The sequence below is a fragment of the Cupressus sempervirens genome, chromosome 6 (assembly GCF_028749045.1).
Source record: "Cupressus sempervirens isolate cs-2001-9-10 chromosome 6, ASM2874904v1, whole genome shotgun sequence".
Lineage (NCBI taxonomy): Eukaryota > Viridiplantae > Streptophyta > Pinopsida > Cupressales > Cupressaceae > Cupressus > Cupressus sempervirens.
In genome coordinates, this window is record NC_143123.1 from 454,886,018 (window position 1) to 454,906,246 (window position 20,229).

The following is a 20,229-nucleotide window of genomic DNA, read 5'->3' on the forward strand; positions in this document are numbered from 1 at the left end:
AAGGAAGAAGATGCCTTTGAAAATACTTAAAAGGTGCCATTCAAGAGCCCACGTGGAAAGGCACTTGCTGGCTAATAGAAGGGGAGCCTTCACAACTTTTAATCACCCACACAGCCAAACACAAAGCTCATGACAGAGGACTAGAGGTAACCCACAAATGCAAGAGAAAAGAGTCCGCCTGCTACAACATGAAGAGAAGACCCACTCATTGTTTAAAGAGCAAAACCTCCATACATTAGAATAGAGAAAGCACACATAGAAAGTAAGCTTACATCTCTTGAAAGGAAATTGCATTCAACACAATGTATATAGTCTAAACTGCATTAATTTCATGCAGAGGCAACTTGATATTTCCCCAGATATCATTTGTCCTTAATGACATCACATTTTCCAGGCAGTACTAAAGCATTAGTTTAGTGACTAAGTCTCATGCAATTTCTCCTTAAGGAGTATCATAGATCTTGAATTCATGTTGAGGTGTAGTTACATAAGGCAGGGTGCCCGTTGACAGAGCACACCAAAGACCACACATGTTAAAGAGAATTCACCATAACATGGAAACTACCCAACAACCAATAAAGGAGGTTTCTTTTAATGATAAAGCCATAGTGAATAAAATGTCCCTGCACTAAAATAAATGGCTGCCAATGAATCTATTCAGAGCATCTGTGCTTGATGTTGCAGCTCAAATAGGAGGTGAAGCAGGACATAAGCTAGCCATAGGGGAGTTTAAAACACCAAGCCGCTGTAGGTATAGGAAAACACCCACACCAACACAGGAGGCTATGAAGCTATTAGAAACAAATCGCAGACCTTAGGAAAATCATGCCATGTTAAAAGAAGAGCATGATTTAAAGAGAAAATGCAGGCTATTGATAGCAAGGACACACCAAATATTGAAAGAAACCCTCCCACGCATAAGCAAAGGCAGCCTATGTGGAGGAAAATGGAGTCAGCAACGACTTCCACCTAGAGGGAGGAAATGCCACTCTCCAGGCTTCATGTGAATTGGAGAAGGAATTCACAGCATATAGTTGACTTAGAGAATGAAAGAGGAATCCGAAGGCAGTAAATAGGGTTCTTGTAAAACATATATCCCATATGTGTGAGGAAGAGACTTTTTAGAGTGTTTAAATCTTCTAACGCACAATGAACTTGTTGTCTTGAAGAAAATGCTTTATGGATGCCATTGATTGCATGGAGGGGCCCATCTGGTTGATACTAGCATTATTTTGGCCATCCAGGAAGGAGGAGGAAAGTGACACATGGCGACGTGGCATGAGAGCGAAAGATGGAGTAGAAAGACCTTACGCTCTTACGCGTAACATAAGCACGTAAAGCCATTTCCAAAGGCTTACGTTCCTACAAGAAGGAGGTAAAGTGCATGGTCAGGAGGTGGATTTTGAAGGTTCACGATGCTATTCTTGGGTTGAGCATAAGGACATAAAGGCAACATCTAGCGGGTGAGCGTAAAACAATTTCCAAACCTCTCTGGTGATACGCACAGTGCGTATGACTGAAAGGTACAAAATAAAGGCTTTCGATGATACACTCGTGAGCATGAAGACGTAAAAGGTAGCATTCAGCGTATAGGTAGAAATGGAGTTGTTAAAGGGTCTTGGGGGTATGAAGAGTTGAAAATTAATTAATAATATATATTAATTAATATTCCAAAGGTCACAGCCAATCAACATTTGACACATGGTGACAATGGATTGAGGGAGACAACAAAGTGATTTTCAAATGAAAATTTAGAGGAGCTTCAAGGAGCTTCAAACACATGAAATGAAAAATTTAAATGAATTTGAATTTTTATATATTTTAGACTATATACCTTTTTAAATTTTTCATTTTTTAATGGAAAGCCACAGACCAGGACCAGATTTTCAAATGACCATATCAGGGGTATTTTTTGTCCGAATTAGGCACTTCAATATACCGTTGGAACTGGGAGAATCCAAATTTTCCAAATATGGAGTTAGATTATGCATAGGTCTTCGCCGGTTCATTTTGTAAGTAGTTTTGTGAAATTCAGGGCATTCTCAATGCAGTGAACAGATTTGATCATAAAGTATCAAAGGTGGTTGCAGGGCAGTTTTGAAGGCCTAGTAAGGTCTGAATATGAAGAAAATCAGTTGTATAAGATTTTCTTAGATTTTAGAAGTAAATTTTAACTGATTTTCATTTTACCGTGAGTAAAATCAAGAATCAAATCAGTTAGTGTTTTAATCATGGTTTTAGATATTTTTGATGCTTTTAGAGCCATAACCAATTGAAGATTTGATTCAGCATTTGAGGGAAAAGTTTTAAAGGATGTTTTAACCTGTTGAGAAGGTTTTTCCAGATTGACAGATGTCTTGTTCAAATTTAATCTGGGAAATTAACTCTTCTCCTATATCTTCTTTTCTTTTCCTCATTGTAAGGGTTCTAGTTTTTTTGTTACTGTGAAACCATTGTTGGTAGGAAATTTGCAGACATTACTGTGATACCAAGTTCTTGGATCTAGTTCTGGTTGCATTCCCATGGTTGTGACAACATTTTTCTTTAGCAAATTCTTCTCATGTGAATAGAAATTAGGAAGTATAGTACATGTAGTTTTGATATGTTTGGTATTTTCTTGTTTTCATTTCATGTATCTGAATGTATATTTTCAAAGAAAATGAATACATATGAGCAGGCATTTCATTAGTTTCATTCTGGTTCTTGTCTCCTGTCTCAGTAATCTATAGTCTTATGTGGTCTTGGAACAAAGAACTGAGATCCATTTGCTTTCCCTTCACGTTGTATGTCTGATATATTTTTCTGTTGGAATGATGTGCCAAGTAAATGCTTAATGTGTTTGACAGGGTTACTGGTTATGTTGAGAAGGATATTTTGTGAGAATGAGATCTGAATGAACATTGATGTCTGAATCACAAGGTGATTAGATAGATCTGATGTATAGGTACACATAATATATCCTGATGTCACAGATGTATGTTTTTAATTCATGGAATTACCCAATGGATTAGGCACTGATAATGTGTAGGATCAATTTGTTCTCATTGCTGCATGTTTGAGGATTTTTTGAACATCAACATCATTAATCAAATGCATTTCCCCTTTCATGTTGAAGAACTATAATAGAATGCCCTCACTCAGCTTATGAGGTTCTGAAATATGCATTTAACTACTGTAGATTGATGTTATTTCATGAGTTATTAGGAGAAATAAGGGTTTTATCTACTTTGAATAGATTCAGTGTATGCTTTGATAACTGGTACCATATAAAGAATCTATAGGTCCACCGGCCTAGGTTTTGCAGAGCCTAAAGAAGAAGAAGGGTCATGCCTTATAGTTGGCCTATTGTTAGAAATGGCATGTTGAAAATGGGAATTAGCTACCCCTAGATGTGTCTTGTTCTCATCAGGGTAATTGAAAACCCTCCAACATTTTCAAACACCAACAAGTTGACTTGTTGACTTTGTTGATTCACAAGCTAGAAATAGAGGAGATCAAGCTTTCTTGATGGTCCGATCTTCATGATCAATTCCAACCACTTTTGAGTGAATGCTAAACCTATTTAAAAATAGGAAAACACTCCACCACCCTAGCACATCCACCTACATGGCCAAAATAGTTAATGGCACTATTTCTGTCAAGCCCTTGTTTCAGCAAATGTCAAGTTTCATTGTATCTAAATCTATACCCAGATTAGATTTTCTCCAGATCCTTATCAAGACTTAATGGTAGTGGTTGTGGAGTAACTTCAATTAGAAAATATCTCAGTTATGCCTGAACTATAAAGGCAATTTTTGTAGATTTAGTTCTGGTCAACTCTTCTTTGACTTCTCTGATATTGCTATGGAATTTCACCATAAATTCCCTTTGTCTCTGAACTGAATGACATTCTGCTTTATCTCCTTCAACCATTGATGTAAAGTGCAAGAACTATTTGCCTCTCATTGGTGTATTGTAGAGATCTACAATCTTGTATGACTGTATCTCTTTTTGCCTATGAATGGTATATAAGTGAAACCTCTCTTTCCTTTTGTCATTCATTTGGGTTTTCTAATCTGCATGTGATTGTGTTAGATTAAAGCAAGTCTGGATGTGTATATCTTTTGGTGTCATGATGGTTCAATAGTGCATGTATGGGAAGATATTGGTTTGAACACTCTATTTTGGTGCATCACCCCCTTAGGTTAGAGTAGGTAGATTTTCTTTCATGCATTCCTTCTCCCTTTTCCTCTCCAAGAGTGGTTAGGTGCACCCTGATAGTAAAGGAAGCCAACCTTCTCCAGAGACTCAACCTCATAGTTCAAGTCCCACAACTTGGAGGTTGTTTCCATGTTTCACAAGGTTGTCCTTAGGTAAAAACTTTGGACAAGGGTGCAAAATTTTGTGACAATAGTTTTTGGTGCCCTTGGTGGGACTCTATTCAGAAAATTTCAAGTCTACTAGTGTCAAAAGGAAGATTTCAAGATTAATAAAAAGGAGATAGTACTAGATTCGATGTTCAAGCCTTTAAGGGCTCATTCTTCAAGTACTTGGTGACTCTGAGCTTCAAATACATTTGGTTCTAGACCAAAGTTGTAGTAATTCATGCCCAAAGTTGAAACAAGGGCATCTCTAGAGGTAAATTTTAGTGCCAAGAGCTTTCATTTTCAAATCCTACAAGAAGGAAGACTAGAGTATCTTTATCACCAATTGGGAGTGCAATAGCAAAATATACACCTACAAGATCTATCTCTACTCTTCCTACTATTAGATCTTAGCCTAGATTGCCATCAACACATATGAATAGATCACTTGTCTATATGACACAACCTAAGCTCATGCTTTTGCCACCTTTAATGGTGAGAGTCCTCTTTTATTGGCCCAAAGATATGACTTACCAATAGCTACACTCAATAGTGTACTAAAATTTACTAGCAAAACTTCTATCTCTCCCTCAGAACACATTCAAGAAGTTACAAATGTCTGTAATATCCATGGTATTATAGAGGATGATGTTGTAGTTAGGCTTCTAGCCTCATCCTTGAAAGGAAAAGCACTACAATGGTATAGAGGTTTGGCTCATGGTTCTATAGCAGATTGGGATGGATTAGGAGCAGGACTGTGCAAACACTTTGAGGACAAAAGTGACCATTTTTCACTTTTGGAATAGTTGACTACTATAAAAAGAGCCCCCCATGAATGTATGACTAGTTTACACTATAGATTTCAAAAGACATGTGATAGAATACCTACTTCAGTGAAGCCTACCCCTGGTAATGCCTTCTTGCATTACCTCAGAGCTTTTAACAGTGACATTGCCACTACAATCCAAACTATGAGAGGAGATACCTTGCCTAATGCTTATGAGATAGCAATAAAGTCAAAAAATATCCTAATACAAGGAGGTAAGCTAGCTCCAAGGGCTCCTATGCCTTTCTTTCCTGATGTTCCAAATCACCAACCAATAATGGCTCCCCTTCTCACAACTTTCACATCACAATCCCTTGCCCTAGTCCCTCTAGCTTCCAAATCTTCAAATGGGATAGATGAAATCAAAGAGATGATGCAATCTATGATGTTGAACATAGATAAAAGATTGTAGGGCCAAGACAAGAAGCTGGAGGATAGCTTCTTCATGATGCAGAAAGTGAGCAACAAGGTGGTGACTTTAGAGAGACAACAAGCTCAAGGTAGTAAGGCTCATGAATTGCAACATCAAACTCCAAATAGTGGCAGGCCTCCAAATCATAATCATGAGAACTTTTCTTTTGATTAGAATAGGCAGAATAGCCATGATTCGACCTCAAATATAAACCAAAGTAGGGCCATAGTCCCTCAAAAAAACATGGCCCAAGATCAAGATTTTTTTCCCTCCTATAACTACTCCTATGCGTATTGCATGTGTCAAAAGGCTGAATATTATTTGGCTTTGAACATCTAGGAGCCTGCAACAAGACAATCATAAAAAGAGGACCAATTTAAAGATTCCCCATCTATGCAAGGACTAGGTGATTGCTCCTTTATGAATCATCAGGTGGAGGAACATTGTAATGTAAACCAAGATTCCATTGCTCACAACACTAGGAGAAAAAGAAGAGCTATTGAAGATGCTACCCCTCCTCCTCCTAATTAGGCATCAACTTCAAATGCAATACCTCATGAGCAAGCAGCAAATAATCAATCAAATACCTTTTAGAAACAAAGGCAAAATAATGGTAGAAAGGATGTAAGTGATCCTCAGGTTGTTCCATCTCAACCTCCTACAAATGCAGCTCCCAAGGCTTCTACCAAAGCACCTACTACACCATTCAGTGTGGTAGAACAAATGAAGAAGAAAAATGTGAATATTTCCATGTGGGATGCTGTTGCTACTATACCCATGCAAAAGAGGTTGCTGCAACAAGAATTGGAAAGTATTGAACCAAAGGATCAGCCACCTAGCATGGAAAGTGCCACAAGCCTAGTATAGCCATCAAGGGAGGAAGAAACAAATAAAAACGTTAGACCCCCTCCATTTTATGTTTCTCTAATTATAGGGGATAAACTAGTCCACAATTGCATGATTGATTCAGGGGCTAGTAGTTCAGTGATGCCTAGGTGTGTTGCTGATGCTTTGGGAATGAAATATGAGCCCATTTTTAGGGATGTATTACAGTTGGATGGTAGTACTATCAAGATTGTAGGGATCCTTAGGAATGTGGAAATGGCCCTACATGCATGCCCTGGTTGTACTATAACTCAAGATATATCTGTTGCTTAAGTCAAGCCACATTTTTCCATCTGCCTATCAAGAGACTTCACTACCCAAATAGGTGTTTACATATCCTCTGATTGGTCATATATTTCTTTTAGAACAAGATATGGGTTCAAAGCTTCAATTAGAGTAGAGCCTCTAGCCCTCCATCATACTGAACCCTACACCCCTAATCTCATCAACATGAACTGCAGTATCCTAGAAATGGATGAGAATGACATAATGGATGAGCCTACTACTTCCCTAGTAGAGATACCTAATTTTATCTTAGATGAATGGTCTAATGCATATCAATTTGATCCTATGTCAGAAACCCTTGAGATAGGTCTTAGTACATATTGTATATTAGAGAAGGATGATCTAGTTCCTAATCTTATGGAGACTAAAGAAGATGTGAGTGGGATATGGAGTATGTACTTTGATGGCTCAAGGAATAAGAATGGATTAGGGGCTTGTGTGATGTTGATTTCTACTACACAAGTAAGGTACTACTTTTCCTTTAGGCTCCAGTTTAGTTTCACTTACAATGTGGTCGAGTATGAATCCTTGATTCAGGGTCTCCTACTTGCTCAGAAAAGAGGAATTGAAGCCTTAAGTGTATATGGAGATAGTGAGTTGGTGGTTAATCAAGCAAGAAATCAGAATATCACCAAGAATGGTTTGCTCAAGTCTTATAAACATAGGGTATGGGATTTGCTTAAGGGTTTCAATGCATTTAATATTCAAAGCATCCTTAGAAGAGAAAATAGACATGCTAATAGACTTGCAACAATAGGTGCATCTCATGATGTGCCAGGGAATCTTGAGGAGAAGAAGAAGTAACAAATCAAAATGGTACTGAGGCCTACCATCCATGACAACAAAATCCATTGGCAAGTATTTGAATCTGATGAACAAATTGCAAGCTTCTTGCAGAATGAAGGAGAGTTTTTAGATAGAAACTAGTTGAGATTGCAAGATCAGTATGGTGATCAAATCATTAATCTTAGTTCCAACAAATTTCCTAAGGGTCTCATTACCTTAGAAACTTTTTTTAATCTTGATGACAAGGCAAGAGGCAGAGCCATGAACCTAGCTACTAACAAAGAGGATCACACCCCAGTCATAATTGCTAATGGGAAATCTTTAAACATGGGGAAGGTATGTTCTGAAATTGAGCAAGAAAATTTCATTCATCTATGTCAAGAAATTAATGATGTATTTTCCTGGATGTATGATGATTTAAAGGGTTTTGACCCATGGTTGTTTCAACATACCATAGATTTAACTGATAATATCAAACCAGTAAGACAAAAAAAGAGGCTAATGAATCTCAAAATTGAACCCTTAATGAGAAGGGAGCTATCCAAATTGATTGAGGCCAATATAATTTTCCCCATCAAGCACTCGTCATGGGTAGCAAACCTTGTCCCTGTTAGGAAGAAGAATGGAGAAATTAGATTGTGTGTGGACTTTAGGGACGTTAACCAAGCTTCCCTTAAAGATCACCATCCTCTCCCTTCCATGGAGTAGATTTTGTCCAAGGTCAGTGGTTCAAAGAGGTTTTCATTTCTTGATGGATTTTCTAGCTACAATCAAGTGCTGGTCAAAGAGTCTGATAGATACAAGACTACATTTACCACCAAATGGAGTACTTAAGCTTATTGTAAGATGCCATTTGGGCTAACCAATACAGGTGCTACATTTCAAAAGGCAATGGAGATGTCCTTCAAAAATGTGATTGGAAAGTTTGTATTAGTTTACTTTGATGATATCATAGTGTATTCAAAGAGTGTAGAAGATCATTTTGATCATTTGAGATAGGTGTTCTTAGGGTGTAGAGAGTTTGGGATATCCCTTAACTCATGCAAGTGTGTTTTTTCTATCAATCAAGGAAAATTATTAGGACACATTGTATTTGAGGATGGTTTAACCATTGATCCAGAAAGAACAAAAGAAATACTTGCTCTCCCTCTTCCTAAACATAAGAAAGCGTTGCAAAGTTTCCTTGGTAGGATAAATTTTGTGAGAAGATTTATCCCTAATCTTGCTACCATGTCGAAACCGCTTATAGCTATTCTTAAGAAAAGTATGGTCTTAGCATGGACCAAGGAAGGAAAGGAAAGTTTTGAAGAGATAATGGTAGCCATAGCCTTGGCCACCACTCTCATTAATCCAAATTTTGAAAAGGATTTCATCCTTTATACCCTAGGTGGTGAGTTAAGTATTTCTGCTATCTTGACTCAAACAAATGATAAAGATGAAGTGCAACCCATAGCCTTCTTTAGTGAAGGGCTTGAAGAATATGAAGACAAATACAACTATGTAGAGAAGCAAGCCCTTGCAGTCATAAGAGCTTTAAAGAAATTTAGACACCTCCTATCTCATAATAAATTTCATTTGTTAGTACCCCATGCTAGTATGAATGATTTCCTTTTGAGCAAAGATATTAGTGAGAAGAGAGCTAGTTGGATTACTAAAGTAATGGAATATGATGTTGACATCTAGATCACCAAGCTGGTAAGAGGGAAGGGGTTGTGTCAACAAATGATATCATGTCAAGAATCAAATGAGGAAGTCGCTATGCTACTAAATGAGCAACAAGAGACAAGAAATGATGACACAAAGAATTGGATGGATGATATGAGGAATTTCTTATTAGGCCACAGATACCCTCAAGGATTAGATAGAACTAAAAGGAGACTGTATAGATTATAGTCAATTCCTTATGTCATAGTTGATGGTATCCTTTTTAGGAAAGATTTTAATGGAGCCCTATTAAGATGCATTGACATAGACCAGGCTGAAAGAATGATCAAAGAGCTTCATGATGGTCCTGATGGTGGTCACTTCTCAACAAGGACATCTGCAATGAAGATCATGAGGGCTAGTTACTACTAGCCATCCCTATTCTATGATTTTCATAGTTATGTGAGGAAGTGTGAAAAATGTTCCTTCTTCTTTGGTAAGCAAAAGCTTTTTTCTCTTCCTCTTCATACCATTCAGGTGGACCAGCCTTTTGCTCAATGGGGATTGGATTTCATAGGACCTATCAATCCTCCTAGTTTTGGTCACAAATGGATTTTAGCTACTACATATTACATCACCAGATGGATAGAGGTAGTTGCATTGAAGGATGCCACAAAATCTTGAGTCATTGAGTTCCTTGATAGAATTGTGACTAGGTTTGGTGCCCCTTCAACCATTATTTTAGATAATGCAAAATCTTTCATAGGAGCTTAGATTTGTGCATGGGCAGTTGACCATAATATCTACTTGAGTGCATCCTCAAACTACTATCCTCAAGGCAATGGTTTGGCTGAGTCATCCAACCAAAAATTAATTAGGATTATGAAAAGAACTATAGAGGATAACCAGAGGTGTTGGCATCAAAAGTTGAGGACTGCACTATGGGCTAACAGAATAACACCTAATAGGTTAATGGGAAATTCACGCTTTCAATTTCATTAGAATTCCCATCCCTAGATCTAGCTCATCAGCTAGAGCTAATTGAAGATGATGCCATGACAGTAAGAATGGCAGAGCTGATGGAGCTGGAAGAGAAAAGAAGTCAGGCCATGCAGACCCTAGAAACACATCAACAGTAGGTGAAAGGGAGATTTGACAAGAAGGCTAGGGTTAGAATCTTTAGAGAGGGTGATTTGGTTTTGAAATGGGATGTAGATAGGGCAAAACCAAGAAGACACTCAAAATTTGATGCACTATGGAGTGGCCCCTATGTGATTGTCAATTGTAAGTAGGCCAATGCTTTTCAATTAAGTAGGCTTGGTGGTGAAATTTGCCTATCCCAGTCAATGGAATCCATCTCAAACCATGTTTCTAATAGGGTTTGAGGTTTCATGTACATAGGTAGCTTAGTTTTCTCCTTGTTGTTTTCTAGCTTTCCAAGAAGTGCATGAGCACATGTGTTTTGCTGAGGTTGCAAAATTGCAAAGATGGATTTGTCAATTTTTTCTCCTGCAAAAGTAGGGTTAGGATTTTGTAGTGCACCAATCCACATTTTTTATGACACTATGGCCCAATGGATGCATAAGGCCACTAGTCATATGCATAGCTAGCTTGCATCCCCTCTGAGTTGCCAGAAATGTTACCTATTTTGCCTCCCACCAAAGTTTGAATTCAAACACTTGAGCCCTCCCAATGGTCATCTTCCATATTTAAGTATTATTTAAATGGCATGGAAATATCAAAAATAAAATGATTAAACTTATGGTATTTCTTTTATTTTATTTCCACTGGCCCATAACTTTTCATGCCATTAGATCTTTGGTGATCCACGGTGGGTGCTTTCTCGCATTCTCAAGATGCACTACCTTTAAAAAATTTAGGGAAGCCCCTTTGTGATGTGTGGTAGGTGGGTCCATCTCTTCTACGGGCCACAAGGTTGGTAAGCTACTGGTGAGCTGGCAATTTGATTGGCACCCACTTTCTCGCATTTTGTCTTTTGTCAGACTTTCTAACGGTGTAGGCAAGTGTCGTAATGACACATGTCCTACTAACATCACAGAGGATATTCATGCAAGTTCAGAGGGCACATGTTATTAACATCATTTGATGGAATGAGATCGAGGGCTGGCACTTGCCCACAATATGAAGATGCAAGGATGTTAAGGAATTCAGGAAAGTACCTCATTGCCACATGTCCTTGTGGGCTCATGTTTGTTCCATATGCCATAGGGTGATACCAAGGTGGTGCCAAGTTGCTGAGTTGGATGCTAGGTTGTGCTAAGTGGTTCATGGGCCCAAAAATTTTAGTGGGCAAGTGTAGTATAATGGAGGATCTTTTGTGATTGTTGATCTTACGAAGATCAACGATCATCGCTTTCCTACAATATGAAGATGTGAGGAAGTTAAACATTGCGGGGAAGTGCCTGAAGGACACGTGTCCTTGTGGGCTTGGGGAGATAACACTACAGTTAGTTATGAGGATGTGATCAAACTCAAGAAGACCTTGCGAGGTGGCAAAATGAAGCGAAACTATTGGCCCACATGGCTCATCCTAGTGGCAGGGTTTGGTTGACTTGTTGACTTTCCTGATTCATGAGACAGAAATGGAGGGGATTGAGTTTTCTTGCATGATCTGATCTTCATGATCAATTCTAACCACTTCTAACTGAATGTTGAACCCAAAAAATAGTAGGAAAACACTCCACCACCCCAGTTCATCCACCTACTTGGTCAAAATGTTTAATGGCATCATTTCTGTCAGGCCCCTATTTCAACAAATATCAAGTTTCATTGTATCTGAATTTGTACCCAGATCAGATTTTCTCCGAATCCTTATCAAGACTTAATGGTAGTGGTTATGGAGTAACTTTAGTTAGAAAATATATCAGTTATGCTTGAACTATAAAGGCAATTTTTGTAGATTTTGTTCTGGTCGACTCTTCTCTGACTTCTCTGATATTGCTCTGTAATTTCACTGTAAATTCCCTTTGTCTCTGAACTATATGACATTTTTCCTTATCTCCTTTAGCCATTGATGTAAAGTGCAAGAACTATTTGCCTCTTATTGGTGTATTGTAGAGATTTGCAATCTTGTATGACTGTATCTCTTTTGGCCTATGAATGGTATATAAGTGAAACCTCTCTTTCCCTATGTCATTCATTTGGGTTTTCTATTCTGCATGTGATTGTTAGATTAAAGCAAGTCTAGATGTGTATATCTTTTGGTGTCATGATGGTTCAATAGTGCATGTATGGGCAAAGATTGGTTTGAACACTCTATTTTGGTGCATCACCCCCTTAGGTTAGAGTAGGTAGATTTTCTTTCACGCATTCCTTCTCCTTTTCCTCTCCAAGAGTAGTTAGGTGCACCTTGATAGTAAAGGAAGCTAGCCTTCTCTGGAGACTCAACCTCATAGTTCAAGTCCCACAGCTTGGAGGTTGTTTCCATGTTTCACAAGGTTGTCCTTAGGTAAAAAATTTTGAGAAGGGTGCAAACTTTTGTGATAATAGATGCCAAGTGAGCCTAAAATTGGTTGATACCAAGCTTATAGTTGTGTAAGTACTCAACATTTATTGCAGGGTTTTCAAAGGGTATTTGATCAATTTTAGCTCATTTCACATCATTTCAAATTTGAGAAAGGGTGGGAAGAGTAGAAGGCAATATGGAAATCCATTCCAAGTTTTTCTAGAAGATTTTAGGAGAAATTCTCCACTAGTTCGTTAGATTTCATAAGGTATTTATCAAGAGCTGAGCTATGTAGTTTAAATTTTCTAAACCCTAGTTTCACATTATAGTGTCTAGTTCAGAGAATGTAGAGAGAAAGTAAGTTTTGAATGTTTAGTTAGTAAGTAATGAGGTCAAGAAATCCATTTTCAAATCTATTCCTCATATTTCTTATAAGCAAGACCCTTTTGGTGCATTGCCGATGATTCCATTGAATGTGATAAGGGTGCAAGATGTAAGAAAATGCTATAACCATAAAATTGAAAAAATTGGTGATATGGAGATCAGGGTGGCATACAATAGATTATGTGATAATGGTGTACTAAAGGAAGAATTCAAAATTGTAGAGAAGAAGGGATTGGCATGAACACTAGATTTTCTAAATGTATTTAAGACAGAGTGGATCAGGATAGTGCTTAGTCAAATTCATGATGGATCATTATGGCTAGATAATGGAACTGTCAAAATTACTAAGAGAATAATCCATAGGGTTACTAGTTCCCCAACCCTAGATTTTCCTAAGACATTGAGAAGTGATTTGAAGAAAGTGATTAAGAAGAATACTGGAGTTGTCTAGAACAAGATAGGCATGACAATTGACACAATCACTAATCCTTTGATAAACATTGTTGTAAGGGTTATATCACACAAGTTCTATCAATCTAGTAGATTAAACATTGTGCCATGTATAGCTGTGGATGTGGGATACAAAATTGTAAAGAAAGATCACCCATATGATCTAATAGAGCTACAATTGCAACAGTCAATGAAGAACCTTGGAGCAATTAGAAAGAAAAAGAATGTAAAATGTAAATTTTGTTCTATATTGATTTGTATATTCTTTTATGTGCAAAACACATTCCACTCATTTGGCACTATGGGATGGAAAACCAACAGATCAGTAGAAGTACAGATTGGTGAGTAAATTGAGCAATTAGGAGATAATTTTGAATCTTTGATGACAAGTTATTTTTAAGGCTTCAAGAAATCAATGAAGGAAAGATTAAGAATACCAGTATTCTTAGTTGAGAAACACTATGATGATGTATGCTTTTTTGTGGATGATAATAATAATTTTGTACAAGATATTGCACCAAAGGTGAGATGGTTCAGACTCTTATGTTATGAAATAAATGTGGATGAGGCCTTTGTAGCTATAACACCTTTACTGGTAGAAGAAGTAGATAAAACTACAAAGGTATTTGGAAATTATGAGATGGTAAAGTCCATTGTTACCATGGAATTGAAGATTGCTTCTTCCATGAAGAAAAAGCAGAAGATAGTGAAGAAACTGAAAGGTAAGTTTGGAGAGGATGTTGAGGAAGAAGAAGAAGAAGAAGAAGAGGATGAAGAGGAAGAAGAAACCCAAGCACAAGAACCACTTGCACTAACTCAAAGTATGGGAGAAGACCAAGAAGAGGAGGAGACTAAAGGTGTTGAGGGAGAAGAAGCCAAGGAAGCACCTAATCCTGTCGAGCCAAAGAAAAGGAAGGCTAAGGCTCAACCAATGACTAAAGCTAAGAAGGTAGCTAAGCCAAGTTAGCCCACTAGTACATTTGAGACCATTTTTTGACCATTATTGGTCAAAATTTTGACCCAGTTTTTGACCAAACTTCGACCAACAAAAATTTTTTGATCAAAATTTTGGCCAACCAATAGGTTGGTCAAAATTTTGACCAATATGTTGGTCAAAAAACTTCCATAGCCATGGTGCAAGTTCTACCAGGAATTGGTCAAAATTTTGACCAATGAAGGTAGAAAATTTTGACCAATGAAGGTAGAAATTTTGACCAATGAAGGAAGAAAATTTTGACCAATAAAGGTAGAAATTTTGATCAATGATGGTAGAAAATTTTGACCAATGAAGGTAGAAAATTTTGACCAATAAAGGTACAAATTTCGACCAATGAAGGTAGAAATTTTGACCAATGAAGGTAGAAAATTTTGACCAATAAAGGTAGAAATTTTGACCAATGAAGGTAGAAAATTTTGACCAATGAAGGTAGAAATTTTGACCAATGAAGGTCAAAAATTCTGACCAATGAAGGTAGAAATTTCTACCAACGCCTGGGTGTAATTTTTTTTTTAGGCATTCTATAAAAAAATTCAAATCCCTGCATATGATATGACATTTTGCATGCATCCTGCACTCTCTCATCTGGCTGATTATGGATTACAGAGAGTGATCTAAAATGATGATGCTAAAAAGCACACACAATCAAATCCAAAATGAACTTGCATTACAAATGGATTGTGGAAATCTGATATTTTTAATTTTGCATGCATGTCTACCAGGAAAATCACAACTTAAACATATATATTTATATGTTTAAGTTGTGATTTTCCTGGTAGACATGCATGCAAAATTAACAATATCAGATTTCCACAATCCATTTGTAATGCAAGTTCATTTTGGATTTGATTGTGTGTGCTTTTTAGCATCATCATTTCAGATCACTTTCCATAATCCATAATCAGCCGGATGAGAGAGTGCAAGATGCATGCAAAATGTCATATCATACGTAGGGATGTGACCTATTTTATAGAATGCCTAAAAAACATCGATAGTAACTAATATGCTTCTTCATTAATATGCCCGATACAATAAGAAAACTCGGTAACTATGCACATCAAGTTATACGCTAAAAGGAAATCATTTAGGAGATACAAAATTTGAACAACCATATGTTAAGATTCTACAATTTGTATCACTTTCCTGAGTCTGACAGTTGAGAATAAGTTCGTCATCCTCCCTACAGTATGTTCAGATGGCCTGCACATCCACAAAAGTTCTAGTGTCTCAAATTTGTAGAATATGAATAGTTTGGTAGTGAATGGACATGATTGACAATAAATAATCATATAAAAAGACTCCCATGTGAAGCATGAATAGCAAAGGAAATGAATATGGGTGATAGGGAAGAGAATTCAATAATAGAGGCTCTTAACTTTAGTTACAATCATGATATGGGTGATGCACAACTGCTTCTTGGATTCACATTCCATCCCATTGATGAAGAGCTCATAACACATTATCTCATTAGAAAGGTTTTTGATAGCAATTTCACAAGCAGGGCCATTGCTGAAGTGGACCTCAACAAGTGTGAGCCTCAGGGGGGGTTCAATTCCCTCCTTTATTATTCACTATGCATATAATCCCACACATCCATTTGATCTCGAATGATGATATGTACTAAATGCTAAGTGTCTATGCTAATTTCTTGAAAACCATCCATTTCATGCCTTCATCCGTACACAATGTCTTTCTAGTTTCTATCTACTCGCATGCCCATTTCATTTCATATGATCATCTAAAAATAATGTCACTCTAAGCTCTCAACTGTTTCCTCTTGATTCATCATCTCATAACTGTTGAATGAGAGCTTTGGGATATGCTATAGGCATCCATCAAAGCATAAAGGATTCTATTAGACAGTGTAGATGAAGTAGTAGCATTTTCCTTGGGAGACATGCTTGCTAAATGGAAGCATAGATAAGTCATGTGAACTGTTTGACAAGATGCCTAAATGTAATGTGGTCATCAAAAGCCATGGTTGCTAGATATGCACAAAATAGATATATTGAGAGAATATATTTGTTTAAGTTACAACTTCCCTAGTAGACATGCATGCAAAATGTGGAGTCCTAGACAAATAGTTCAATTATCATGTTGTTGTTTAACTGAGATCACTCCTATCTTGTTTAATCCTACATGTGCCTGCTTAGTAACTTATAATACATGCACTCAATTCTTATCATTCCATGAATATCAAGCCCCCATACTCATGGAATGATTTCCATTATTCTTAAATTCTAAAGACAACTATATCCTTTTACTTTGTGGTTAGGTTTGTTGATAAGTAGATTGTAAGGCTACAAGAAACACCTGATGCCATTCCAGAGCGGGAAATCCTGCACACCATTAGCTTGCTGATGCATGAAAAACTTGTTGATGCAGTCAAACTTGGTGATCAAATCAAGGTGTGTCTGACATTACATGATATACAAATTCTACACTCATTTTTATTTCCAAGTGTTAGCATTTGAAGGTTGACATTGGTTTTTTTTTGTAGGTTACTGGGATTTTCAAAGCTATGATAGTTAGAGTGGGACCAAACCAAAGGATTGTGAAATCTCTAGTTAAAGCAAAGCTCTCAAGCCTATCTTAGTCCATTTAAGTTGGAAATGAGGACCTTAATGTTGTATTATATGATTTCTAATTCTAATTTGTAAATCATTTGCTGGTGTAGACCTACATTGATTGCCTTCATCTGTAAAAGGAAGACAAGACAAGATTGCGAGCCGAAGATCCAATGGAATGTGATACTAATAGCGATAGTTTTGCCTCTTTTCAAGAGGGTGATATGTCATCAGCTAATTATGAAGCTAAGGTATAAACTCATACTTTTTACCTTTTGTATATAACATGAATTTTGCAAGCTCTGAAATTGAATTTTGACTACCAATCTCTAGATTGAGAAGTTGAAAGAACTATCTCGCATGCCCAATATCTATGAGAGGCTAACTAGGTCCTTAGCTCCAAGTATTTGGGAGCTAGAAGATGTAAAGAAAGGGCTCTTGTGCTAGGTATCTTTCTTTGCATTCATATTTGATTAATTGGTAATTTTTTGCATGTTCTTTGAACCATATGTTAACCATTATGCTTCTTAAACAACTTTTTCAGGGGAACTGTAGTAAAACTAGCTTCAGATGCTACTTTTCATGGTGATATCAACATCCTACTTGTTAGGGATCTAGGTACAAGTAAGTCTCAACTACTTTAGTATGTACATAAGTTGGCTCCTCAAGGCATTTATACAAGTGGTAATGGAAGCTCTGTGGTTGGTTTGACTGCTTATGTATCAAAGGATGTTGAAACTAGTGAAATAGTAAGTTATTAACTCAATTTGTTGATCATTGAGCTCTTTGGGCTGCCTACTCCTCCACTGCTACCTTCCACTTTATTCTATATAAACTACTTATTTCTTTGAACTCAACAAGTTCTAGAAAGTGGAGCATTGGTAATGAGTGATAGGGATATTTGCTGCATAGATGAGTTTGATAAGATGTCAACCAATGCTCATAGCATCTTACATGTGGTGTGATTTTTCTCTGAGCTCTTCATATTATGTGCTTTTACTAGTTTCTTGACTTCGTAATCTATGCTGTTGGTTGACTTGTATATCAATGTCTAGTCATTCCTTTGAAGTAGGTTATGGAACAACAAACAGTGTCAATTGCAAAGGCTAGGATCATAGCATCTCTGAATGCAAGAACATTTGTTTTATCTTGTGCCAATCCTAGTGGTTCACACTACAACCCTAGATTTTCAGTGATTGACAATATCCAACTTCCTCCAACATTGCTTTCTAGGTGGAGTATGTTTGGTTTTAGAATTCAAGCTGGAGAATTTATTTGTTTTCACTCAAGTATAAAAGAATCACAAAAAATGCTTGCAGGTTTGATTTGATCTACCCAGTGCTTGATAAAGCTAATGAATAAATGGACAAGCGCCTTGCAAGGCATCTTGTTGCATTACATTATGACGAGCAAGAGGTGAGTTCTTATTTGGTCAATACTATGTAGTAATTAATGGGGGGTCCAATGACCTGATATTTTTGATGTGAATTGCATTATGATTCTAGGACCAAATGTTGGATGCATTTGACCTCCTAACTCTCACTTCGTATATCACTTATGCAAGACAACATATACATCCTAAGATATTTGATGAGGCAGTAGAAGATCTGATCCGTGGTTATGTTGAAATGCATAGGAAGGGAAACTTCCTTGGTAGTAGCAAGAAGGTTAGCTCAATATATTCTCAAATTCAATTTCTATATAGTATGCTTACAAGTTACACACATGAAAAAAGTAATGGTATATCTCATACTTCTACTGAAGAATGCATCTAGATGTAGGGAAATTCTCATGTTATGTTAACTTTTTCTCCTGAATGAATTATATAGGTTATCACAATGATTCTGTGCAAAATTGAAAGCTCAATAAGAATAAGCAAAGCCCTCGCTCGGATCAGATTCTCTGAGTGGGTAAGAAAATCCTATGTAGAAAAAAGTGGGTTACATTCTTGAATGTTTTAAAGCCAGATTGAGGAAATAAAAAGATATCTTGCATTCCAATTCTGTAGGTTGAAAGGTGTGATGCAGTAGAATCATTCTGGCTTCTTGAAGTTGCACTTCAATAATTTGCCATCGATCATTCAACTGGTAACCATTGTGCATCTTTGGCAATGAGGATTGTCAGTTCATTTAATTGTATATTGAATGCATTATCATCACAAAATTAGTTAGCTCTAAAAGAACTATGTTAATTGGAAGCCACTAAATGCATTTGAGTGTCATGGTTACAGGGACCATTGACATGGATCTTATAAACATGGGAGTCCCAACCAGTGAAAGAATGAGATGAGCCAATCTTATTTCATCACTGAGGATTCTTATAATGGAAAGGATGTAGGCAGAGGGACTATGAACCCATATTACTGAGGTAACATTCTTTATATTTCCGTAAATAGTGTTGAGAGAATTGTTGGTATGGCACCTAACTGGATATGAATGAATGCAATCACAATTGATGGAGGAAATTCACAAATAGGGATCCAAGGAAGTCCGCTTGAATGATGTAAGTAATTCTTTATTGTGGGTAAATTTCAAGCTATTTCTAGCTTCATTTTCTTGGGGGAAATGAATACATAATGAGTTATGTTGTTCAATTTCAAATTCATAATGCAATTGGAAAACTTGTGAGTGAGGGGTTGTTACAATTCATGGGGACAATGTGAAGAGGACCTGAATGAGTTTTTAAGATGATATGGCCCCTATAATAATTAATAATGAAGTATCTGATAAGACTATGGTCAGTGTGTTGTGGAAAACTATTTTAATATGCCCCAAGCTTCATGCTCTATAGTACATCGATGGGTACTTTCTCTTGTAAAAAAATCCAAAAAATTGAAGGAATCCAAAGCCTAGGTGTATTATCTATTACAAATACAACCACCAAGGTAATGATGGATATCTTATAATTCTTTCTCAGATAAGAGGATGATAATTATAAATTATGAGAATCATTGGTGTTTTGTTCTATCAAGCTTTGGAGTGAGGAAAAAGTAATTGCAATTATAAAGGTATTTTTTTTCAACCAACGTAATGGAAAAAGTTCATTTTAATGTTCACAATGGCATTTTTCCTCTCCCTCTAGTTTCATGTGTTTACCTAAATGTAAAAAGAATTAAATATAAAAAGGGCAATTTATTTTAATCTATATTTTAAATTAAATATAAAGAGGAAAAATTAGAATCTAA

The 20,229-nt window shown here is 36.8% G+C and overlaps 1 pseudogene; it reads left to right on the top strand.

Moving 5' to 3' along the window:
* The first annotated feature begins 647 nt into the window (after positions 1 to 647).
* On the top strand, positions 648 to 19,382 carry LOC149553040 (DNA replication licensing factor MCM4-like; annotated as a pseudogene).
* The last annotated feature ends 847 nt before the right edge of the window (positions 19,383 to 20,229 follow it).